Raw genomic sequence first — 26,770 nt, 5'->3', positions numbered from 1 at the left:
TCATGTGATCTAAACTAGAGCACACCCATAAAAACATACCCTAAACAAAGATAAAATAATAGATGTTATAAAAACTTAAATTACTACCATGGTTTTTTTGTTTCTCTACCTTTTATGTAATATGTATAAAGAATAGGCCTATTCTGAAAAAAAAAGTTAATTAAATTCTGAATCCTCAAGACTAGGATCAGTGGGTGATCAAGCCACGATCAAACTAAGTCAAGGATTGGACCAAAGTAAACACCTGCAGTGAAGACCAAACGAAAGGACCTGCAGATCCCAACATTGGACAATTCAAACTGGAGGTGGAGAGTGATACCTTTTTAAGTGTGAAATGTGAGCTCTGGTCACATAAGAACCCGTGTCAGGATCAGCTAGGGCAGCTGTCACTGGGGTTAAAAAGCGTTGGATGTGATAAGGGCCTGACCAGCGAAAAGACAGTTTCGCCATCCTCTTATCCACTGCTTTACTGGTAGGATGTGACTTGCATAAGACGAGGTCACCTCGTCGAAAAGGATTTTTGACTCGATTCTTATCATATTTAATACGACTTCTTTCATGTGAGTGCTTAAGGTTTTTAAGGGCAGCTGCCCAAATTACTTTAATGTTTTTAGAATCCTTAGGTAACAGGTCATCCAAGGACCAAAGATTAGACAAGGGATTGTTTGGAGCATAGGTGAACATCAAATTGAAAGGCGAAGATTTATGTGACTCATGACGTGAATAATTAAAAGCCATCTGAAGCCAACGCAGATTTTTGTCCCAACTAACTTGATCTTTCGCATGGAAGGCAATTAAGGCCGAACGGAGGTTACGATTGAACATTACCGCATGCGAAGGTGGAGGATAGTATGGTGACAACGTGATATGACGTATACCATGTGTGAAGCACATAATTTTGAATAATTTGGAAGTAAATTGTGATCCATTATCCGAAACTATTGATGAAGGAACCCCAAAACTTTGGAATATGTAGGATTGAAGAGCCCGAATCGTGGATGGAGCATCAGCTTTTCTTAAAGGAATCAACCAAACAAATTTGGAAAATGCATCCACACAAACTAATAAGATACTATTTCCATCTTTACTCCTTGGAAAAGGGCCTACGAAATCAACAAATAATTTTTGCATAGGTTTGTCGGATATTTCAGAAGACAAAAAACCTAAATGGGTATTCTGAGCAGGTTTACTAAGTGCACAAAGATGACATTGTTTGACTCTATCAGCCACCTCAGCATACATACCTTTCCAAACAAAATGCCTTTTAATAGCTTCAATAGTTTTGTATATACCGAGATGAGCACCAATAAGCGAGGAATGAAAATATTCGAATACCAGGGGTTTCAATACTTTGGGAAGAACAATACGTTTCTGATTGTTTCGAGTTTTGGAAAACAAGATACCTTTGGACAGAAAATATGGTTTTTGTTGGATACCTGAACTCAAATTTTGGACAATTTTCTGCAATACCTCATCTTCCTCCTGATGAGCCTGAATAGTCTTGAAGGCTAAAGGGAAATCAGTGACCAAAACATTACAAGTGGCTTCCTCCTTACTAGGCTGTGAACAATCAAACATACGTGAAAGCGTATCAGCAATTACATTCTGTGTTCCTCTTATATGCTGAACCTTGAATTTTAGAGATGGAGATTTTCATGACCCAACGACCGATTTTGCCTAATTGTCGTGGGTGCGCCAAGAGCCATGATAGAGCTTGATTATCCGTTTCCAAAAGGAATTCTGTATGTTCTAAGTAAGGCCTGAACTTATCTATACCAAAAACAACAGCGAGACATTCCAATTCATAAATAGATGCTACCTTCTCTTGATTGGTCAGAGTCCGGGATGCAAAAGCTATCGGATGGCGGGCACCATCAAACTCTTGTGCTAAAACCGCCCCTATTGCTGAACCTGAAGCATCGGTTTGCAAAATGAAAGTTTTCGAAAAATCTGCCATACGGAGTACTGGTGGACTCATTATATCATTCTTTAGTGTTTCAAAAGCTTTTTGTTGTTTTTCTCCCCATTCAAATTTCACATTCTTTTTACGGAGTTGATTCAAAGGAACGGCCTTCTCGGCCAAATTAGGAATAAATTTTCCAAAAAACTGGACCATGCCGATAAATCTAGCTATACCTTTAACATCGCGGGGTGGAGGAAACTCTCTAATGGATTTTGTACGTTCTGGATCGATGAAAATACCTTGAGAAGAAATTTTATGACCAAGGAATGAAATCTCTGGGACAGCAATTTTAATCTTTTGTGGGTTAACGGTTAAGCCTGCTTTCTCGAGACGAGAGAAAACTTCTCTCAAGTGTTGAAGATGTTCCTCAAAATTCTCAGAATATATAACAAGATCATCCAAATAATTGTATACAAATTTAAATTTAATGTCATAAAAAATTTGATCCAATAATCGTGTGAGGACTTGATCTCCAGTAGCAAGCCCAAAAGGAACTCGCGTAAACTGGTATAAATTCCAGGGTACACCAAAACTAGTGATGTGTTTAGATTCTTTTTTGAGAGGGATTTGATGATATGCTGAATTTAAATCAATGGTGGTAAAGTACTTAGCTTTAGCAAACCAATGAAAAGCTGAATGTAGATCGGACAAAGAAACTGATTCAATCTCAATCTTTTGATTTACACGACGGAAATCGACCACCATTCGTTGCTTACCATTAGATTTAGGAACTAGAAATGCAGGACTCGCATACTGAGAGGTAGACTGCTCAATAACACCTTTATCCAAAAGTTGCTGTACTTCGTTTCGCAAAAGATTCATCTGAATGGGTGCCAATCTGTAAGGTTGATTTTTAACATAGCTGCTATCTTTTAGCTTAATCTCATATTCCAAGAGGTTGGTAAGACCTAATTCGGAGGTTAGAACTTTAGAAAATGATTCACATAGTTTTCTGATAGCAATACGCTGTTCATCAGACAGATGGCTCAAAGTATCACTTTCAATTTTACTAGAGTTGTGTACATTGATTCCAGCAAGGTTATCAAGGTGCTGGTTACTGTCAGCAAACCGAATTTTGAGTTTAGGTAGGAACTTAAAGAAAATACACTTTTCTTGCACATCAAGTATAAGTCCGGTTTTCATCATAAAGTCTGCTCCGAGAATACAATCCAAACCTATATTTTTACATACCAAGCGAGGGAAAACCCAAGTAAAATTTTCTATTTTTAATTTAATAGTGGCGCAACAATCTATGGTTAAAATATCATTAGAAGCAGAATAGCACTTGAAATCGCCTTTTACAATTGATTTTATGCCCTTAGCTTCCTTTAATTTGGTGAACAACTCATAGGAAATGATAGAACGTGTAGAACCCGAATCAACTAAAGCGGGAGTATCAAAGGAACCAAACGATACCACAATACGAGGTACTGGCACGGAATTTATTCCCACAATATTAGGGGAGTTAAACTTACAAACTTGATCTGGTTTTCGTACTCCAAAATATGTTTGAAAACAAAGAGCTGAGTTAATCTGCTGAAGAACGTGAGCATTATACTGTGAATTAGGCTTCCGATATTGCTTGCAGGGTAAGTCGCTCACCTTACATCCCTGCTTCTGGCGTTTTTTTGTTGCAGAACCTTGCAGTCTCTGATGACATGGTTATTTCTTTTGCAATAATTACAAAATTGACCTTGTGCTTGATTGTCTGGCTTAGTTTTTGTTTGGTTGTAAACACTACTCTTCCTAAAGTTAGGATTAACCTGTGTGGTGTTACATGAACTGTGAAAACCATAGTTTTGAGTCATAAATGTGGGATGGGAAAACTGTAGGTTACGGTGATGATCCGCAAACCTAACATTTTGCGAATGGATACACATTCTGTCGAGCTCGGAAAATGTGGAGGGTTTGCTGAGAAAGACTAACCGAGATCTCTCATCGGGGGAAAGCCCCTCTAGGATGGTGTTAACAATCTCTAGTTCAGTTACACCAAGTCGCAAAATGCCAGCGGCCTCCTTAACCTCATTTACATACACAGAAAGCGGTTCATCAGGTTTCTGTAACCGATTGAAATTATTTAATTGCAATTGTGTAAGCAACCTGAAGGGAATAAAAAAACTAAGGATATTCTCATGGTAGGCATCGAAAGAAAGGTTCTGGGCAATTTCCAGGTGAGTCCTTTCGGCTAAAGGCCCAAAAGTGAAAGGGTAAATATTTTCCAAGATCTGCGACTCATTGATGGTGTTGCTTTGTCGCAATTTAACAATAACCTTAAGTAAATTTAAAAATTTAGGTATGTGCAACCCATCAGTGGCCGGGAAGTCTTTCAACATTGTCCCGAGAGGATGAGTAAGTTTACCAAACACACTTGGCAGCGCAAAATTTCTAGAGGGAGTAGGATTATGTGTCGAGCTTGCTGATGTACTAAATACAACATGAGGGTTCCGACTCGTAGACTGAGTGGATGTGGTATAGGCTGGGTTGGTTAGGTTAGGAATGGACATAGGGCTACAAACGTTGCCGACAGGATCAAAGTCTACCTTGAACGGACCAGGAGCTGATGAAATAAGTGGATTCGGGACAGTGGAAGTGGGCAATGCCACCCTACTCAACTGTTCACAAATATTTGTCATGGATGTGATTGGTGTTACATCACGCAATAATAAGAACTGAGATTCAGCGTTACCGACAGTCTCAACTAAATTCTGAATCTCCTCCATCATATTTTTAAGTGAGGCAACTTGTAACTCAGACAGTTTAGGTGTGTGAACATCAAGCAAACACTTAATGCGTGTACTCAAGTGATTCAAACGATTTCTGACACGAGGGAGCGTTACGGCAAAATTCTCATCATCTAAGTTTGTAATCAACTCCTGTAAAACTAGTATCTTACTCGTGCAGGTTTTATACTCCTCATTAGGGTTCACTGTTATCAAAAGGTCATGATTAACTGGAGTGCTGTTCTGAAGAGCCAAACGCAATGTTTTACGCAAATGTGCCACTGTGGCGTTTTCACATGAAATGCCACGCAATTGACACTCAAAGATCAATTCATCCTTTATGAGGAACTCAGGGATGATTGAAGAGGACATAATGAAAATAACAAATAACAAAATAACCACAATAAAAACAACAGTAAATAACTATTGCCACAACCAAGCCATGCACATCTGAGGGTGGACACATGCAAGACAAACATCTACACACGTGAACACGACCAACAAAACACCAGAACCACCAGCTCTGCTACCAAGCTCTGCCGCCCTCTTTACCTCAACCTGGCCAAATACCAAGGAGGTACAGAGGCCAACAGTGAAAGCATGGGGAACGGGCTCAATGGTACCTTGTTAGGCGTGTAGAAAATCATGAGAACCTTGAGCCGACTGGGGAGGCCATATTACAGGATAAAATAGTTAAATATATATACTAGTCAAAATTAATACAAACAGTGGTTTTAGTTAAATGAATACAGCAATATCGTTTCTCTGTTCCTTATATTTTCTTTTCTTTAAATTCTTTTACTTTAAATAATAACAATAAAAAGTTTAATATCAATTGATGAGTATACAGTCATACTTATAGTAAAAGTAAATGTTAAGATAAGGGGCCCCTTTAGATACTTAAGTTAAACACATTGATTTTGATGTTAAGAATTACATAGGTTAAGTCAAAAATAATTAATTATTAGTCCAAAACAATGCCGAAAATGCTAGGTTAAAATTTTATCTTTTGATATGTGGTGGCTCATGGTTGCTCTTCTGCATGCAGAAAGTAACAAAGAAGATCTTTCCTGATTAGACGAGCTGCATCAGGCACTGAGGAGCACCATGACTCAGGTGACGAAGAAGTTGTGTGTCACGAAGTAATCGCGCCCATGGCCACCCACGCCTTCCGCACACACACTGTACATAAATGTATTACAAAATAAGATGATTGAACAAAATATCATTTCCACATATTCTTGAAGGAATATGCGATTTTACTCACCACTTGCGGTGTACGGAGAATTAATTAAGACATTGATGTCAAGAGATTAAGAAACGGCCGAAGGTAGGAACAGTTACATCATGGCCGACATGCTTCAAAAAGAAAGACGTATTATTTTGTGCAACTGAAGAAGACCATAGAGTTGAGACATGAAAGACTGCACATGTAAAACAAATATAGTTACACTATAGTGCGATTTCCCAAATTAACATTCATTATGGACAGAAGTAAAATTATTTTGTTGTAAAACTAATATAAAAATTTTAACACAGAAACTTGTGCTTTATAAATATAAATTATGCTGAAATTGTTGGTTACAAGATGATTTGCAAATTCAAGAATAAAAATAATTATGGCTCCCAGTTTGCTAAACAAAATAAAATAAAAACAATAACTATAAAATAGATAAAGTGAGCATGCGCATTACTACAAATGTGCAATGGCACAGTAGCCAGCTTTCTTCAATTATTTGAGTATGAAGACACCTTCGTTGAGGTGCGATTAGTTTCGACGGCATTAGTAGTCTCAGACAATTTACCAATATGTTTGGACCTTCCCATGATGTATAATCAATCTCTTCTGTTATCGTCGACATCCTATATTATTTGTTATTAACATTTTTAAGATGACTATCGTCCCAATGATAATTGAAAGCTTTAACTGAATTGTTTGTTTTATCTAATTTTTTCCCATCATTTTGGTCTCAGAGTTTCATCACAGTCTCGATCTTGCCAGCTTTAGGTGCTTCATGAATGTGTTTGGTTTTGTCACCAGTTTCAAAGTCACTGTCACCATCATCAGGGAAGTCAGCGTCTTCACCTGGATTACTGTAAGAATTCTAAATCATTGACGTTGATGCTTTATTGTCCAAAATTTTCCTTTTTAAGTGTTTATTATCAATTTTTCCAAATTATGAAAGATCTACTTCAGATGGCCTTGAATGTACTCCCATTTTTCTCGTTGATGATACTTCCATTGGTTTCAGTCTTTCTTAAAGCATCAGCATCTTTCAATTTAAGTTTTTATCGAGATTAGTAGAGTTATGAACTTAATCATGTTCAAGACAAGGATAATTATTTACCTCATGCAGCACACTCTGCCTTAGTGTAGTGGCTTTATCAATGTTATCTATCTCGACATTTGGCTTGGCTTTACTATTTCGGCCGTGTCTTTTTAAGCTATCAATTCGTGTAAACAAGCTGCTAACTGATCACAGCTTATGTAGTGGGTTTTTAACACAATCATTCTTCTCGTGATGTCTAGCATTCCATCTCAGGACAAATTCCTTGCGGCAGTATCTACAGCGGTGTCCTTCCGATAGAACTGCAGGCAACGAACTAGGATATATGTTAGCTTCTTCGTCTTATCCACGATTTAAACTGAGGGTTTTAAATTGGAACAATTACTGAGGTAAAATTGTTAATATTTCGTCAGCGAGGATTAAATTATCGCATACAAAAAACTTATCGCAAGTAGTGCCTATTCTTGTTAACAGATGTCGCCACGTGTTGTGTTCAGGTGTTATGCAGGATGCTCACTCACGATCGCAAGAGAAGGAGGGCTTCGATAGACATCAAGGAGATGGATGTACGTCCTGCATGATAGTGTTTCTTAGCTTTTTTAAAGGCATAGTACTCGACTAAGTAATGAATATTTTTGTTTGAATTTCACCTAATTAAAATATTGTAGGTGATGACTTAGTATCCGGAATTCAGAAATGTATACGAAACTCAGAATGAATGTGCACACAACCAGGAACCTGTCCAAATACTAGAACGATTTGCCGACGCTTGCCTGAACTCTCGTTCGCCGCGCCTCAGGACGAGCTGGTAGGAAGATGGTCGTGAGGTAACGTGAACCTCGAAGTGAAGGGGAAGGGGAAGGGGCTATAGCAGAAGCAATCTGGCACGACGACTAGAATTTAACTATGTATGTGTGTTTGTATGTATGCATGCATTTATTTACAGAACATATTGATAATCATCTCTGTAACTTTACAGTAATATGAATGTGTACCTGTTTAAGTGTGGGGTTCAAAACCCGACTATGTCTTTAAAAAGCTTTATCTAGATATGCCGCAGCTTTCATGTAGCAATTTAGCCTTTAGCTAATTTAGTATTTTAACGCACAATAATGTCCTCGACGGCCGTGACTGCTGAGGCTCCCTCGAGGCTGGTTCCCTCGGTTCAGGCCCAGTCCCTGTCCTGTTAACACTCAGTGCATGAGAGTGAGACGAGAAACCAATAGGCCTACCTTCAAAACAATGCAACAGTGTTTATTTATCTCAATGATCAACAATTGCTAAAAATATATTTGGGGTCTTGGATTTCTAGACATTTATAAAACCCATATAACATTCTGTATAAAATATACGGCATTGTAGTAAATATTTGTATAAATTAATTTCTCTTATTTATGCTTGTAACCTAAAATGCAACCTTTTTAACTCAGGTTAAGCTGTGTTCAATCTGTCTACTTCATAGAAATAATTCCCATACCTATTTAGAACGAAAGAGTACAAAATAATTTTATTAAAATTATAAATCTCATATTACAAAGAGCGGTTTTTTCGTTAAATGTTTTGAAGTTATAGATTTATTTAAAGCGTGTTATGGAAAAATGAGATTGAATTGGTACGATGCGCACACAACGCAACATAGGAAAACATAGAACCAAAAGTATTGTTGTACCAAATGAAACATTATATAGTGGAACTACCATGAAATATACTTGGTAAACTAAAATATTCATAGTAAAGTGTTGTATAATTTTAAAAAATACAATATTTTGTCAGGCTTCATAACGTAGTGGTTATAGTGCATGGTTAATAAGCTTTAAGAACGTGGTTCAGAATTCGGTAGTGGACAATTTTCTATATTGCATATTACTGAAATTATAAGCAAGAACTTTTTATTTGTTTATCATATTGCTATAACATTACTAAATTTAATGTTAAATTAATTAACTTTCACAAAAGTAAAAATAAAACATTATGAAAGTACAATTATTCTTTAGTACTTCCTATTACATATAAAATATATAGTCAAACTTGTGCTAAAACTATGTAGTATTATTTTATAATGATTAGTATTTTTTTCCGTCTTTTTCGTTTTTATTGCGTATTTTTTTGCGAATATTAGTGAAGGAATTTGTGTTTATAATCCTATTTATTTATATACATAAGTGAGGTTCCTGTATAAATAATTAATTGTAGTTAGACATTTTATCAATTAATAAATTAGAATAAAAATTCAGCATATTTACTGATTAAAATAAACTTTTTTTTTTCTGCCAAATAAAATAATTAATTTATACATATTTTGTTACAATAAAGCTAGTTCAGTGTCTTAAAATAAAAAAGATGTATACATGTTGGGATTTTTTGCAAAACTCTTCGACCCGGAGAAACCCCCGGATGGCCTCCGCATGGGGAGCCACAGAAAAGACACGGGCTCCCCATTTGCAAGCCATCCTAGAAGGGTTTTTTGTTTCCACCCACTGTCGCTTTGGTAGTCTGACTTGTTGCAGGGGATTGTATTCCTATCAGACAAATGCCACCATCTGCCTGAGACAATCCGCCTTGGAGGAGCCGGGGCGCGAACCCGGGTCCTACAACTCTCAACCCGAGCCAGAGTGGTAGAGCAGCGACCTGTAGTCTTCATAACACTGTAGTTATTAACATGTGTTTATTTCTGGCATATGATTTGGGAAGCAAATATGTACCTATTAAAAAGAACACGTGAGCGAATTTTTTAATTACTCGCCAGTGATGTGAAACATCTAACAACGGTAAACAGCAAATTAATTTGTTCTCATGTTGCAAATACACTAATAATACGAAACTCGGACACGAAATTTAACGCAGAATTATTTTTTAAAATGCCAAGCGTGATACATAATACGCAAAAGTTTTCTTTTTCAATTAAATTTCTAGACGCGAATAATATATAGTTTCCGCGCCCGCCGTTAGAATTCGCTGCCAGAGCAACTATGTCGACTAACAAATTATTCCATTCGCAGATCTAAATTTTAAACTATATAATGAAATCGCTCCGATAAAAGTGATGAAGAACGGATTAAAAATCAAACAGTTAATTTTATAAGTTTTCCCTTGCCATCAGCCATATATGTCACATTTCCGTTCAATTCACGAAATTACAACTAGCCCATTAAATGTCGAATGCCGAGAACTAAGATGTTACACATCAAAAATAGACATGATGTAAAAAGGATAGTTACAAATAATAATTATATACGTGTTTTTAAAGCATATACTTTAGTAATTGCTATCGAATACTGGTATATCTAATTAAAAATATATATTTATTGCAAAATATAAATGATAAAATTAGTGTTTATAAACTTTATATTTATATACGTGAGGTTATGTTCCCGTATGTAAAACGATTGCCGCTAGCAGGGAGTGTCTGTGGACATTTTAGTTTTAGTAGTCTCCTGGTCGTTTACATGGGAGTGTTTGTGAGGTTATGTTCCCTTTAGTATTATTTATTTACTTTATTAATTATTACATTATAATTTAATAAATAATTAAACTTCATAATTTGGGATAACATTCGGCATATTATATGAGTTTCAATATTATTTAAAATTCATACACGTTTATGTTAATAGTGAATACTGAGTATTTATAAAAACAATTTTATTGAATTTATGGTTTACTAAGAGTCATTTTATTATTTTATTTCTAATTATTATTTTCACGCAATATAAATCTTTTTACTACGCCATTTATAAAGCGCATACATAGGTGTACGCACCCATTTTTTTAAAGAATTTTATTATTCTAGGTTATGCGATTGGTTTATCTGTAGTTAGTATTATTTCAAGTGTCTTTAATTTTTTTGGTATGCAACTTATTAATACTACACGTTATTTAAACGATTAAACTGACTAAAATTTATGTATGTTAAGATATGATGGATGACTTGGCTCATGGTAATGACACACATGAGATTATATATATATATGTATTAACATAATTAGATTATTTCTTTGAATTACCTTCATCACAAAATTTTCTTTCAGGCATTGCAGCAGAAATATAAATAGCTAAAAAATAATTTTTTTTATATATTTTTTTTGCAATGTAACATCTAATTCAAAAATAAATTTTTTTGCAATTATGACTACAAAAACGCCTAGGCCTAGATGAACTGGAATTTATATATGAATTGTCTATATCATAAAAGTTGTTGTGAATATTGTGTTTTTCATAAAGATTTATGTAAAATTTAATTTTTATTATTTAAACTTCAAAATACAGATAAAAATACTAATTATTAGTTGAATCAATAATATTTAAAACATAAACCACATTTCTGAAAAAAAGTACTTTACAATTATTTTTTTATGTATATATTTTTTAAATTATATCTAGTACCTATCGTAACATCTGAGAAACTCTTTACCTAACAATTCCATTTCTCAATCCAAATCTCCATCGCATTTAGTTTCCTCAGCCTGGGAAATAGAACTAAAATAAAACTTCACTGTTGATTTCATTGTTTATCATTTTGAATTTGTCACCTTCGGAGTCCTTTGAAATAATCTTTTCTAAGTCTATTTCAGAATCTACAGCAGTACACGTTCTCGCTCTTGCCTTTTTGTTAGATAGCATTTAATATTTCAAGCTAAGTCTGACTTTGTGTCCTAAGCCACGTCATGATTACATCTTCCTTTCCCTTCCCACTCCAAGACCAAAACAACCGATTTCATATTTTTTCCTATCCTAAGTTAATCTAAGTGTGTGTAAGACGGTTCCATATTAGGTGACAACCTAAGTGTGTCTCAGGCCGAAGTCTATACACCTTAACATGTAGTGTTTAAACCATGCGGGAGATATCACGTGCATCATGTGCTACTGGGCCTTAATAGTCAGCCATGGCAACTATTAGCAACATGACTAATACCCTTTCTACATCCTAGCCAAAAGCTAGCTAATGTGGCCCAGGTAAAACCTGCATAGACACAAGGAAAACCATGGGTCAGGTCATGTGGGCATCAATGAACCATGCATTAATGCAATCAATAGAGCCACTGGATATGAGGGAAAAGGTCCAGGTGAGAAGAGTTGGGCGGGGCAGAAAGATTCAAACATGCAGAGTTTGGGCGACGGTTAGGCCTTGCGGCCCGCATTAATTTGTTGGACACACCTGGGTTGTATTTACCAGGGGCGTATGCGCGCTCGGGGGTGGGTAACTTCACTCGTCAGCCCAGCCCAGCTGCCTAGACAGGAATGTGCCCTAGCGCCGCAGCCGCGGCCAGGCCAGCGGGACAGCCGCGGCTCAGGCAACAGTCACAGCGACGGATGGCGGTAAGGCAAGCCCTGCCAGCGGCAGACCCACTGACCGCCGACACCAGTGCACTCGGCGGTGGTCAGACCAGATGTGTGGCTCGAACTGCGGGCGCAGGCTCCAGGCAGCCCGGCGATGCTCCACTGTCATCTTCTTTCTTCCAGTGTGACAGCAGTGTACCTCACTGGCATGGCCGGGGGGTGGGGGAGGGTCTTGCCTCATTGTTGCCCAAAATCCTCGAGTAGGTTGAAGGTCGCGCCGCTCGAGGCTACTACTGCCAGACACACAGTAGCACCAGCCGATGGCCCCTGAAGTCTTCCTTCCGAGTTCCAGTGCTGCTCAACTTACCGTGGTAGGCAGCGGGGAGTGGTACTGATTGCTTCCTGTGGTGAGCATACCTCCACCACCGTCCAGAACCACCGTTTGTGACGACTTTTGCTCACTAAGCACTTTCACACCACAGAAAGGCAAATTAATATCACAACGACTTTTACAAGATCACGAGAGACACGGCATTCCGCAGTTCCGCCAGTTCTAGCCCGAAGTTCGCTATACTTCGCATCTTGTGCACCTCTAGCTCCCCGGTGCTTCCTGCTGCGCGCCTATGTTCGCCCGGGCTGCCTTTCTCCGCCGGTTGCCAGAGTTGGGACCCCGCCGAGACGGCAACTTGTCCGCGGACTGCTATTGGTTATTCACACTCACTCCAGCAAGACTGGGAGGGTGTATCCGCCACCCGCGGGACGCGGTCGGTAGCAGACGGCACTGCCTTGTCGCCCCCAGGCAGCCACACTGCCAGCCCTCGGTAACCCAGCAGGTCGCAGGAGAGATGCGCGCGCCCCGAGGGACGACAGCCGACAAACAAAACAACCCTTACCATCACAAACACTCGCCAGAGCGCGACTCTCTTTCCACGGAGACCGTTCTGCTCCCCCGCCAGAGCCACGACAAATACCAGCGCGCGAGTCAAACTAGGGTTTGGAAATACGCTCCCCGGACTTACATTTACTACCTAAACTCCTTACAGATAAACAGCAAATCAGCAAATAGTATTTTTTTTCTCTATATCTGAGATATTACTTACCAGGCAATATTTGTTTGAGAAAAATCAAAATTCCTAGGAATTGTACCATATTTGTGTAGAATGTGGAATAATGTTTCTTAAAAATTAGTGGTACGTTTTCCGGCTTTAGTCTCGGATACATCTCGACACACCCTCCCAAAGTTTTACAATCAATTATCTTACAATTTTGGTTTAAATTCTGCGCTAGCTATTATAATTTCACATTCGTAAATAGTAAAAATAAATAAAATTTAAAAATATTATACATATAATTACTACACAAATGCATGTTGGATTAATGTTTCCGCTGATACGTACCTAAAACGATGGCAGTTTCTGTCAACCTTGCCTCATGCTGAGCCACTGAGTAGCGAAGTGCATCAGAAATCACGACCTCGTCCCGTGGCGCTGATGTCCTGTGGTCCCTCGCCGGCGCAGACGGACCGTGGCTAATCGAGCCGGCCTAATGCGTGACGCCACTCCCCCCTCCCCAGGGTCGCATCTCGGTGCCGGGTCGATCTCCCGGCAGTTGCCAGCTCGCAGCGGCATTGCTCTTTCATTCACATTCATATATTACTTCACTTAAGAGTCTTCAACATTCAGATATTTGTAACGGCTGCTGCCACATTAATAGGCAGCGTTCCCGCTGGTAGGTGTTTCGTGCGATTATGTATCAAAGGGAAAATCAGTTAAATTATATAGATCATTACTATCCTACACGGCATAGACAGAACATAAATTTACCAATATCTCTATTTCATAAAACAATATTTCAGAGGTCTTTAGAATTTTTGCTTTCAAAAATTGTTGTTATTCTTCCTGGAAAACTAAAAACTAAAGATAATTTTAAAATAAAAATTGTGTTAAAATTTGGCTGGATAATTGAACTGATGAAGCGATGGCTTTAGTATTTCAATAAGTTTTATATATTGTTATAACTTTGTGCCTGTACTTTACTTAAAATACTAATTTTTATTGAGTTTTTTTTTCAATTACTCATGTAACAATGTTATAATTTATACGTTTTTTGTTTATACATTAAATTGAATTTTGATAAATTGCTGTTTTTAACTTTCATCTTAATAAAACTAATGTAAGGTTTCTTAGGTTATATTTTATATATTTATTTCTCAGTAATTATACATTTACAAATGTTTACAATCGTCAAAATACTGCATTTAATTTCAAGTGACTATATGCACTTACATACAAGCTAGCTTTCGTGAATGCTAAATTTCTTGGTTTGTTATGTGAATATTGTTAACAAAGTGTAAAAAAGGGGGAAATAATTATTATTATCTATTCCATTGTTTACGGGTTTATTATTGGTTCGTATTTCTCGTAAGCACATGAAGGAAACAGTGGTTCGATTAAAATATAGAGGCTGTTTATAAAATAATTTCCCAGTTTCAATGATATATTATAACAGTTTAGACTATTTAAAACAAATAATATATCAAATCGAACGTAACCTAACCTCGTTTTCCTTACAAACGTTCAATATGTGCACCTTCAGTTAAATGTCACACATCCAATATAAAGCCCAATTCTTATAACATTTTGTTTAACTATGTCCGGAGTTATGGAAGCAATATCGTCTTCAAATCTGTGTCTCAATTCTGGCAAATCATTAGGTAACAGCGGTACGTAGACACGATCTTTAATAAAGCCCCTGTCACGACCTTGGCCTTCAACTTCACGGTCAAGGTTGACAAATTACCCACACGCACGCTACCAAGAGGGTCATGCCCTCAGCTGTCCGAAACAAACAAATCTATACTCGATTCCACGAAGCCTGAGTCCCCCTTGAGCATGCCGTGTGAGATTAAATAAACCAACCCAAATAAGTTATCAACAAATGTTTTATTAATATTGAAAAGTGTGAAATGGGTCTGCAAGAAAAAAATATATAACAGTTTAAGTTTTTTTTCATTTCCTCTGAAATATATTAAATGCCAATATCACATTCGTAATGATCATGGTCATCTCTGCAAATGGTAGTGTCTCTTAACATGGACACTTTCCACTTAACTCAAAATGCGTATAAAACTGTAAAAGCATTTTATGTAAAATTTGTATACACACAGTATTGTATACCAAATATATAGGCATTCGTAATAATCTCGTTACGCAAACGAATAAAATAATACCAAAAAATCTCAAACTCTTTAACCTAACTTACTCTAATTCCTATAAAAATGATAGTTTAAAATATATCAAATTGTCAATTTATTTTGGCCATTTTTATAATTTCGAAGTTTGGAGTCTATTTACATACCCGATTGCCCATACAATTATTCCGCGCACATTCAGTTAGTTTATTCACGAGTCATTAATGAAAATTACGTATTATCGTTAACTTGAAATTCCTGTCCACAAACACAGCAATTTATCAAGCAAGAAGGCAGAACTTACTGTTCAATAACTGTCTCTCTTTCCTCACACTGAGATATAGAATTCATCAGCAAACACCAAAAAGAATTTACTATACGTTTTGCATAACATTACGTTAAACTGCAGTTTTAACTTATATGAGTCCATCGTGAAATAGTGGTATCACTATATTCAATACAGTCACGTTACGTTACAGTTACGTTACTGCCCAATTCACAAACACAGCAAGTCCGTGACTATAATTCGTCGTTCGAATTGGCAAGTTTTCGCTCTCAGCGGCGTACAGCTATATGTGTGTCGACAACCTTACTTTGTTCGGTGACGCTGACGTCCAATAGCGTGCGTCGGAACTCATGGTAGGAGTTTCGCTTCTGTGGAGGAAAGATCTGACGCCATTTTATTATTTTTTGACCACACCGGGTTCAAAACCAAGGACTCCATGACGTTAGTGTTTTTTTTAAATAATAATTTTTATTAAAATTCGTTTGATTGAATTTTTTATAATTTTTAAAATTGTTATGTTAATCTATCATAAAAATTACAGTTTTTCAAGATGGCTGTCGTAACGAAAAGTGCAACATTCTAGAATACAATATGGCGAACATAATGTAAAATATGTAAAAATACAACATAGCAATCCAAAATGGTGGGCGTAACGAATCAAGCAAAGTTTTTAGAATCCAAGATGGCGGCCATTACGAAAAGTGCAACGGTGTTTTTTAAAGTAATATTTAATTTATTATTTTTTATGAAGTTTTAATTTTTTTCATTCAAATAGGATAATAAATAAAGATTTTCAAGTTTGGGTCGTAACGAAAAATGCAACGGTGACGTCATAATCCTAGATGACGTCAGAGACTTATCGGGAGTTGTAGACATGAATGCTTAAGCCTCAATAAGGAATAGAAGCCGTTTTGGGGAATTTCAAAGTCGTTGGCATTTTTGAGGACAAAAAAAACGGGACATTTTCTCTAAAAACGGGAATTTTTCCCGCAAAATTGGAAAATGTTTAGAAATTTTGAGTCATTTTTAAGGAATTTTTGAGTACAAGATGGCCGCCGTGACGTCACAAAGTTAACAATCCTCACTCAGAACGTCAGAACCCAGGTTCTGGAGCCCCTATTATATACTTTTATTGTAATTATTGAGGTAATATTCACCATATGTGATCTCTTGGCTAATATTGCGCCGTGTAGGCTTACTCCTCTAGACACTCGGGTGCTTGTAATTTAAAACTATTTTGTATGATAGTTGTTTCTAGTGTTTTGCCACATTGTGTCCGAGGACGTCTTATCTAGTTGGGTTTTCTACTTCCATGTCGGTACTTTGATCCATAATTCATGTGTGTTTCGCGTGCCACAAAATAATTTATTTGCTTCAACGTGCTGTCTTCTGTTATCATATCTTTATCTTCTTACGTTAAATTTTGACAGCTTTTTGATCTCTTTTTATTGTTATTTTTTCTGCCGCTATGCTGTCTTGTAAATCCTTTGAGCATCTTGTGAATAAAATCCAGTTTGTTAACTTGTAAATACTCTTGTATTTTTTAAACCTAACTATGTTTAAGCAATTATTAGCTCATTCTCTGCTTGCTAGTAACTAAACTAGCTTTCATAACATGATTTTTTTTGCGCTATACTTGCTAGCAATAATTGAACTATTTTGGGAGCGTTTACACAAATACAGCTCGCTTCAATTACCTATCTTTGCGTGATTTCGCAGAGACTTACAGACACATATTAGAACATGCAGACATTCTCAAGAAAGACGCTCAGCTACGGGACAACATATTAGAAAAGAAAAGAAACGAACATTCTTACCCGGTTCAGTGACTGCCAAGTTATGTACCGAATCACGAGTACTTTCATGTATCGCAATGTGTTTGAAATGAGGTTCTGAAAGCCGTTTCGGGAATTCAGACGCTGAATCTCCGGATGTAATCGAGGTTCTGAAAGCTGTTTCGGCAATTCAAACGCTGAATCTCCGCATGTAATCGAGGTTCTGAAAGCTGTTTCTGCAATTCAGACGCCGAATCTCCGGATGTAATCGAGGTTCTGAAAGCTGTTTCGGCAATTCAAACGCTGAATCTCCGCATGTAATAGAGGTTCTGAAAGCTGTTTCGGCAATTCAGACGCTGAATCTCCGGATGTAATCGAGGTTCTGGAAGCTGTTTGGACAATTCAGACTCTGAATCTCCGGATGTAATGGAGCTGGTCGCGACCAGCAGTAGCACGTTGTTGCGCTGGGCCCGCGGCAGACGACGTCGGAGGGTTCTGCCGAGTCAGCCCCTGCCGGAAGAAGAGCAGGATAACCACCGGGGGTCGTCTTCGCGGTCCGTGGTGGCTTCAGAGCCGCCGGGGAGGGTGGCACTGCAAGCAATAAAGGACTGACGGGGGAGCCTCCTCTTCCTTCGCTGGAAACTGCCGGATCTCGAAGACGTCTATGTGCTGGGAGAAGACTAGGGGAGCGTCCTCGAGCTATTACCGTCCTCAGATGCATCGCGATAAGTGAAGCGAATTCCGGAATGGATATTGAACCTAAATATGTTTGGATTTATGACTAATAGAAGTGTTTGGTGCACAACTTACTTTCCTCTGACAGTTTTTCAATTCAATACTAAATAATTGACTCCATACTGAAAGTGTTTTAGTCACCTAACAGTCCAATTTTGAAAATAATACCTGTAGGTTGTAGCCCATTTTTACCAAATGAACACGGGGATAGTTTTTTATTGGATTATTTAAATTATTATATATGTGCGGCACTCATTTTTCTGTGTTTTGGGTAGATTTTGGAGAAATACTACATTTTGTAGCCGTTACCATGGTGCAACTTCCAGAAAATATTTTATGAAGGTTTTCTGCTAAATGTCTCTGCTCTGTAGCCAATCTGCTTAGTGTGATAACCTATCCCCTAGTTACTATTTCCGATTCACTTTCAGGCTTATTGACATATGTAGCAGCTAAACATGTAGTTCCTGAGTAGAATCTTGTAGTTGTTTCTTTCTCTTTGATGGAGGAGGAGGAGCAGCAGGGGTTGACGATAAGATTAGCAGTTTTTTCAAACGATTTTTTTTATCAGTTAAAGGCTGGCTCTGAAACATATAAAACTAAATAGTAAAAATAAAATATCCGTAATGATAAAAGAAACATATAATAAGTATTTCAAGTTCCACAGGGCAGTGCTTCAAGTAGAGTTTAGAAATTTTTATGTGTAATAGAAACCACTGGGTGGTTCCTAACTGTTTGCAAAGAATAGTGGTGACTTTTTTTTAATTTCCAGGACTGCATTGGACTAGATACAGCTGGCCCAAGAGTTTGCAGAACGATGTAACTTTTTTAACTGTATAGGTAGTGTTGATGGCAAACATATATCGATACAAAAATACTTATTTTGGTTCTTACTATTACAACTAAAAAGGATCTTACAGCATTGTGTTCATTGCAATTGTTAATGCAAAATATATGTTTCTCATGTTTGATGTTGGCGCAAATGGAAGAATATCAGACTGTGGAGAATTGAATAACACGATATTTGTGGCAAAGGTTTTCTTGAAACCAACTAAGCATCCCTACGTTTTTTTTTTTGGAGATGAAACTTTTCAACTACTGCCAAATTTCATGAAGCCCTACAACAGAGAAGTTCTGAAAGATTAATACTTATTTTCAACTATAGATTGTCCAGTGCACGCATGATTGTTTAAAATGTATTTGGAATTTTAACATCAAGGTCCAAAGTTTTACAAAAAGCCATTACATTTGAACCGAGATTAGTCATGCACTTACGGATGGCGTGTTGTTATCTACACAACTACTTGTCAGGAAAAAATAATGGGTACTACGTGCAAAGTGAGGATGTTTATTATGAAAATACTGCAAGTAGCAGAATCTAAGAAGGTTCATGGAGACAAGAAACACAACAGATGATACGACTGCAAATAAACGAAGGTAATTCAGCAGATGAAACGAAGAAAATAAGGGATGATTTTTGCGAATATTTTAACAATTCCAGTGCAGATTCCTGGCAAAATAACTGTTTACAGTAGTATGATATAAGTTTGCTATCGTTCTTATATATTGCTAAGCTTTTCTCATGTTTGTAACTAGCTAATGTATATTATGATTACTTTTAAAACCCTCAAAAGATGAATGAAAGCGGTTAATAAAAGTAAATTGAATAAAATAAGTACTTCAAGCTTTTTACTCATCTCCAAATTTTGATTTTCTGCATCAAATCGTTGTAGTACCCTACTTTGGGTTGTGGATGTCTTCCGCCAGTACTTCTGACTGTTTCATACTTTCGATATGTGTGTAGTCCTTGTTGAGGTTGGTGCGCAAAGCGTTCTCTTTTTTAATTGTTCAACCGTAAAGTTTGGTTTACATGGTTTCAATTCATAAACTATTTTTTGCATTGCAATTTTTTTTTCTTTGAAATAATCTATTGCCTTCACGCGCCACAATTCCGGGTGGTCACACGTGCCGCTACAAGCAGTGTTGTGAAATCCCGATCCCAAACAAAAGACGGGGAGCTCGGTGGGGCAGCCTTTTATCACCTCGTAGTCTCAAAGTGAACTGCTATTGAAGGGAATATTAACAATAAGCCTCTTCGACGATCAAACGATTCTTCAATATTGACAAAAAATATAGGTTTCTATTAATATCGGTCAATAATAATACGGCACTAGACGATCAATAGTTCATTCAATCCAGTCCTCCGACAATAATGAAGTGAATATTGACTATATATATATCTACTAGGGACTAGTTCAGGTAGTGACGCAAAAGACACAGGTGTTACTCACGGACGTGAAGTGATGACTCGCTAGCCAGTGATATCGAGCACTACTGCATCACCAAGAGCGCCGACAGATTATTCCGACCTTACGGCCGGTATTTTCACATTACCCTCCCACATATGCGCCCTAATATGGTAGGGTGGGAGTAACATTCCAGTTCTCTTTTAATACATTCCAGAGATTTATAGTAACAGAACTGTAAGGGATCGCTCCCTGTTGTTGATCGAGAGGGTATTAGAGCATCGGCTGGGGCCACCAACCCAGCATAGTCACCGCCTCAGCCCCTTTACCACACTCAGCTGACCAGACAGTTGGCTGTGTCCTGTGCCCTGAGACTTTATCAGAACTGCTGGTGCCTTCCCCGATCTCTCACATCAAGCTGGGACCCCTCAAAACACCCAGTGAACCCATGTTCCAGTGGAGGCCTCTCCAACCTCTGCTAGCTGTCCAGGCTAGCACCGGAGCTGTGTCGTCGCTCACCATGTCGACTCCGCATAGGGCTAGGGAAACCTTGGAGCCTGCTCCAAGCGATCGGAGCACCACTAACAAGTAGGAATCCTACCCAATCAGAATCCAGGGCCTTGGAGGAAATTTCAGCGGGACACCATACAATCTTTTATGGACTCTTCCCGTACTACTACCAACCTGGCGTCGATTCTGCAGACTGTTCGCCAGCAGCTAGCCTACTGCCACTCTTCAGAGTTACTCCACTGGATGTCCTCGTCTCCTCGGACTACCCTCCGACCTGCCGTACCTAGGCCCGGCAGATTTACAGCCGATTAAGGCCCGGAAGTGCCTGAACTCATCCGGTGGCGATCGCAGAAAGCCCTGACTAGAAATGACACCACGGTGCGTGCGCAGGAGGGCCTCGGGGTTGCCTCGGTACCTCCCCCGACCACTGGACTAGGGGAACGTATCACACCGAGTGGAGCAGTTTACAGCTCTTTGTTAAGCCCGGGTGCACCCGAACACAGCGGCGCCTTCTCGGTCCTTCCATTACCATAGGCCTGATGCGTTCACTATGGGGCCCTTTGGGGCCGAAACGCCGAGGCTCGGCAGTCGAACCCCCCAGAAAGGTTTCCAACGAATCTGCTGTCGCTCCCCGCACATCCAGTATGACGGGAACTCTGCGGACACTGGCCGGAGATCACTGGCCCCAGGCGCCGTTCACCGCCCCACCTGACCCTGCGCTCGTGGACTTTCACTTCTCATCCGCGAACCTGCTGTTTGACTTCGCTGATGACTTTCACTCGGCAAACACAAGTCAGACAGTTTTTAAAACAACAGGAAATACATTTCAGCCCCCGCCTCAGGTATATGTACGGTCACTTTTTTATTTGAGGGAAAAACACATTATATTTTTGTTGGATTTTTGTAAATGTATATGTGTGTGTGGTACTCATTTTTCATTTTTTTTTCTTTCGTTTGGGCACGGAAAACAAATGCGCGAGGACTCAAACCACTCAAAACACTAAGCCGTTCGTGGAGATATATCACTCTTAAGTGCCAGGAACATTACTAGTAACGGAGCCCGACTAGCTTCCACCCTTACAAGCATCCGTCCTTTCTATCCTCCACCTGATTAGGCCTCACCAGACTAGTCTGCGCCCTGACTAGCCTCCGTCCTAATTATCCTCCTCATGACTATCTCATGTCCTGACTAGCCTTTAACCTGACTAGCCTCCGTCCTGACTAGACTCCGTCCTAATTATCCTCCTCCTGACTATCTTATGTCCTGACTAGCCTTTAACCTGACTAGCCTCCGTCCTGATTAGCCTTTAACCTGACTAGCCTCCGTCCTGACTAGCCTTTAACCTGACTAGCCTCCTTCCTGACTAGCCTTTAACCTGACTAGCCTCCGTCCTGACTAGCCTTTAACCTGACTAGCCTCCGTCCTGACTAGCCTTTAACCTGACTAGCCTCCGTCCTGACTAGCCTTTAACCTGACTAGCCTCTGTCCTGACTAGCCTTTAACCTGACTAGCCTCCGTCTTGACTAGCCTTTAACCTGACTAGCCTCTGTCCTGACTAGCCTTTAACCTGACTAGCCTCCGTCCTTACTAGCCTTTAACCTGACTAGCCTCCGTCCTGACTAGCCTTTAACCTGACTAGCCTCTGTCCTGACTAGCCTTTAACCTGACTAGCCTCCGTCTTGACTAGCCTTTAACCTGACTAGCCTCTGTCCTGACTAGCCTTTAACCTGACTAGCCTCCGTCCTTACTAGCCTTTAACCTGACTAGCCTCCGTCCTGACTAGCCTTTAACCTGACTAGTCTCCGTCCTGACTAGCCTTTAACCTGACTAGCCTCCGTCCTGACTAGCCTTTAACCGACTAGCCTCCTTCCTGACTAGCCTTTAACCTGACTAGCCTCCGTCCTGACTAGCCTTTAACCTGACTAGCCTCCTTCCTGACTAGCCTTTAATCTGACTAGCCTCCGTCCTGACTAGCCTTTAACCTGACTAGCCTCCGTCCTGACTAGCCTTTAACCTTACTAGTCTCCGTCCTGACTAGCCTTTAACCTGACTAGCCTCCGTCCTGACTAGCCTTTAACCTGACTAGCCTCCGTACAGACTAACCTCCACCTGACTAGCCTCGCCTGACTAACCTCGCCTGACTAACCTCCGCCTGTTAACCCTCACCTGGCTTCTGAAGCTATCTATATCAATTACGTTTTGGTCTTAAACATATACCTATATAGTTATTAATTTTGTATTTTTAATTAACATCATACCTAAACCAGTTCTTACAAAACTGTGTCATAAGAAAATGACAAGAATTTCTTGGCAGAAGCTATTTTCGCTCTTGCTTCAGTCTTTTTCGAGCCTCTTAATATAAAAAACTACGTGAAGAGTTTTTGATGCGCTACACTTTTTTATGATTTTTTTTATATTTTTTAAAGTAACAAATAAAACAAATAAAATTTAAAATTTAGAGTAGTTTTGTTCTTGCTTTTTTTCTATTAGTAATATAAACTATTGTTAACAATGTCAATATTGAGTCTTGAGAGCCGTTTAATTTTTATTAATTGCACAATTTTTTTACAGACAAAACAATAAAATGACATGCACGTCGTTTCGAAGTATCTGAATGTGCGCCGCCTATGGAAATACTGCACGCCAGCTTTGTGTCCAGCTCTTAAAGGCGACCCCGTGTGCGGTACGTGGGCTGGTGTCGCCCTTAGGCTGCTATTCGCAATCTTCTCTGTAACTGAACTGCTTATTCCCCGACGGATAAGAGAAAGTTGCTTATTACTAAACCTGAGATCACAGACAAGCGTCAAATCATCAACTAATTCCTTGAGACTTGCGTTTACGAGAAAGAAAGGTTTTCGAATACTGTAAAAGAGAGACAGAGAAAGAGAGAGATAATAAATGCGGACTCTGTGGAATCGACCTGGTGGCTCTTGTAAACAAATACATTATTATCACGGAGAAAAAGCTCAAACTTGTGGGTATTCTATATGTATAGTTAGGAGTTAAAAAATAAATTGAAATGGTATGTATTAAATAAGTATGAAGGTTTTTTTTTTGCTTCATTGCGAGTATTGTGCAGAATGTGATGAACTATTGTGAAGGAAAATATAAATAACGCAACAATGTAAAGTGTTCACTATGCCAAAAATTCTAAAGTGACTGTCGAGATTTCCCATATGTAAAGGGGAAAACTTATTATTGGGAGAACAACCTTCCAAAAACAAACTAACTTGAAACATGCCCATTTTTTAAGCTAAAAATATATTTATTTTTGGCATTCAAATCATCAAATTACAAAAAACATTTTTTTAAATAATTTGTGTGTGCATTGCCATATGATTTATTATTCACGCTACGGGATCATATATGTATAAAATACACCAATGAAAAGTTTTTTGCCATGTTAGCAGGTCCTGGTACAATATGATTGTTTAAATTTCTCCATACTTACAAGAAAATAAAACTTGAATTCATGCTGGTTAATAAAATACAATGTTACGGTGCCGTTTTCTTCACAAATTAATTTTAAAATATCCCACGCGGGCATCCACGTGAGCAGTGCAGCGAACAAGGGCAGGTCAGAGCTGGTCCTGCCTGTGAGAGCTGGCAGCCGCGAGGGAGCTGCGAGGTAATTAAGGAACGTGGTTCTCCGTCTCGAGGCGAGAGCTGTATGAGGCGCGCGCAACTTGCTAACCGTGACAGAATGTCGGCCTTCCAGACCGCCGACAAGCAAAACAGCTTCATCAACACGGCTAGCTTCCCGTGAGCGCGTAGCCTCTGTGTCTCGTTGAGATGAGAGGCGAGGTCCAATGTGACTTGTGTTTCTGTAGGGACGTCTTGGTGCACAAGTAAACATATCTTAACATTCGGCAAATAAAAAAAAAAGGGGATTATCTGTAAAGTCTGTTTACGGACGATAATTTTACGTTATAATGTCATAAGAAAACATTGATGAAAAATTGCATGCTTTTTAAATTTCCAATATCATTTAGAGTTTTTGCAAACTTAATTTAAATCATTTGTTTAAATATAATCGCGAACAATTAGTTAAAAAGCCCACCTTAACCTGATTGATATTATAGAAGATTTTCTCGCACGGTGCTTGGCCGGTTCTTGCACGCTCGGCTCAGGCGGAACGTGGCAATTTTTCTTGCGTGCAGCTGGCGTTCATTGATTTACAAGACGTTATCACGTCAAAAATGCTTTAAAATATCTATGATTTCCATATTTGTAATCATATAACATCGAATGACGTGTTCATGATTTATAACCACAAGACAGTAAGATTTACCATTTTTATATATTACAATAGTAATCACATACAACGTCAAAAGCACAAGGTTGAGGATTAAAATCCCAGATATTTTTGGTTTTCAGTTTTTATAAATACAATCAATCTTGGTTTCTTTAGTGTTTGTGAATAATTACGTAGTTTTTTTTTTATGCTGACAGGGCAATCGAGAGAGATGAGCATTATTATTTAATCCTAAAGTTAATATGAAGAAAATTATTACACACACGCACTTTTTTTTATCCTACACAGGGCTTAAATCGAAAACTATTTGCATTGATAATGGTAATAGTTGAATGGGTTTCAAACAAACTTTTCCTGCCTAAACAATATAAGTATAAAAATTGTTAAGAAATAAATTCATATTTAAAACGCCATCACGAGAATTTTGAACTGAAATATCTTCTTTAATAGCCTTTTTAGTGGAATAAGCTCTGTTTACGTCTTTTAAGAGGAAAATGTTTATCAAAGAAAAAAAACGTAAATTTTATAGGTGGGACTTGAAGTTAACCTACGCCTGGAGGCAGTTGTTCATATAGTGGGTTAATGGTACAAATGGTTAAGTAACTTTGGTTAGCAATTAATTCTGTTTCTGCTTAAAGGTAATGCTAAGATTTTGTTAAGTAGCTGGAAATAAACTCTCTAGGTAGGATGGTATAAATGATATCATGTAGCGATTGTAGTAAAACATACTCGATAACAAATAACTCAAGAACTAGTAATAAACTCCATTATAACCACAGATGTTTTGCTAGCCATACTTGAAGGGGAAGGTCAGATTGTGCCTATATCGGCTTCAACATAGCAGAAATCACACAAACCCGCTACTAAATTTTCACCTGCATGATCTGTGATCACATAATTGAATAGGACCTCTAGGATGAAAATGCATTTTTTTTTTAAATTTACTAACGGATATCTGACGCTCCGTAAATCTATAAAGAGCAATTGTTTGAGTGCCATACATATATATATGTAAAAGAGAATCAAAAAACTGTGTACTATAAACAACGATTTTGTTCCTTAATTTTTAAACTAAGAAATTTAAACTGAATCGCATTTGTATGGGGTTGCCTAAGAATATTTTTCTTGTTTGTCTTTAAAATATTTTCTGACTGCATAGTTATAATTTGATTTTGAAATAAATAATACTTTTAGTTTAAAGAAGACGATCAAATAGTAACCTTAGAATGAAATTTTACCTTGTCTTCAGATAATGACAAATGAATGACCAACACAAGACACCAGGAAAAATGAAACCGACCTGTAAATTCAACGAAACCAAAGCTTCTATAGTACCAAATAAAAAAATGGCAAAAACAAACACAAAACCAGAAATTTAGTAACATTTACAAATCCTTGTTCTTGAAAAATCAACGAAGAGAATAAATTGAGTCTCACCCGAATTTTTCTCTTTTACAAAAATACATAGACAAACAAATAAACGGGAATATATTAGAAGAGGTAATGCAAACAAATAACAAAATTCCAGCC

The 26,770-nt window shown here is 38.2% G+C and overlaps 1 protein-coding gene across 1 annotated transcript in view; it reads left to right on the top strand.

Moving 5' to 3' along the window:
* The window catches only part of LOC134534403 (SH2 domain-containing protein 5-like), a 1,262,753-nt gene that overhangs the window by 571,042 nt on the left and 664,941 nt on the right, over positions 1-26,770 (top strand). The gene's annotated exons all lie outside the window — the stretch shown is intronic.

This window comes from Bacillus rossius, chromosome 7 (assembly GCF_032445375.1).
Source record: "Bacillus rossius redtenbacheri isolate Brsri chromosome 7, Brsri_v3, whole genome shotgun sequence".
NCBI lineage: Eukaryota > Metazoa > Arthropoda > Insecta > Phasmatodea > Bacillidae > Bacillus > Bacillus rossius.
The sequence above is the reverse complement of the archived record's forward strand: the minus strand, read 5'-3'. Positions and strand labels throughout refer to the sequence as shown.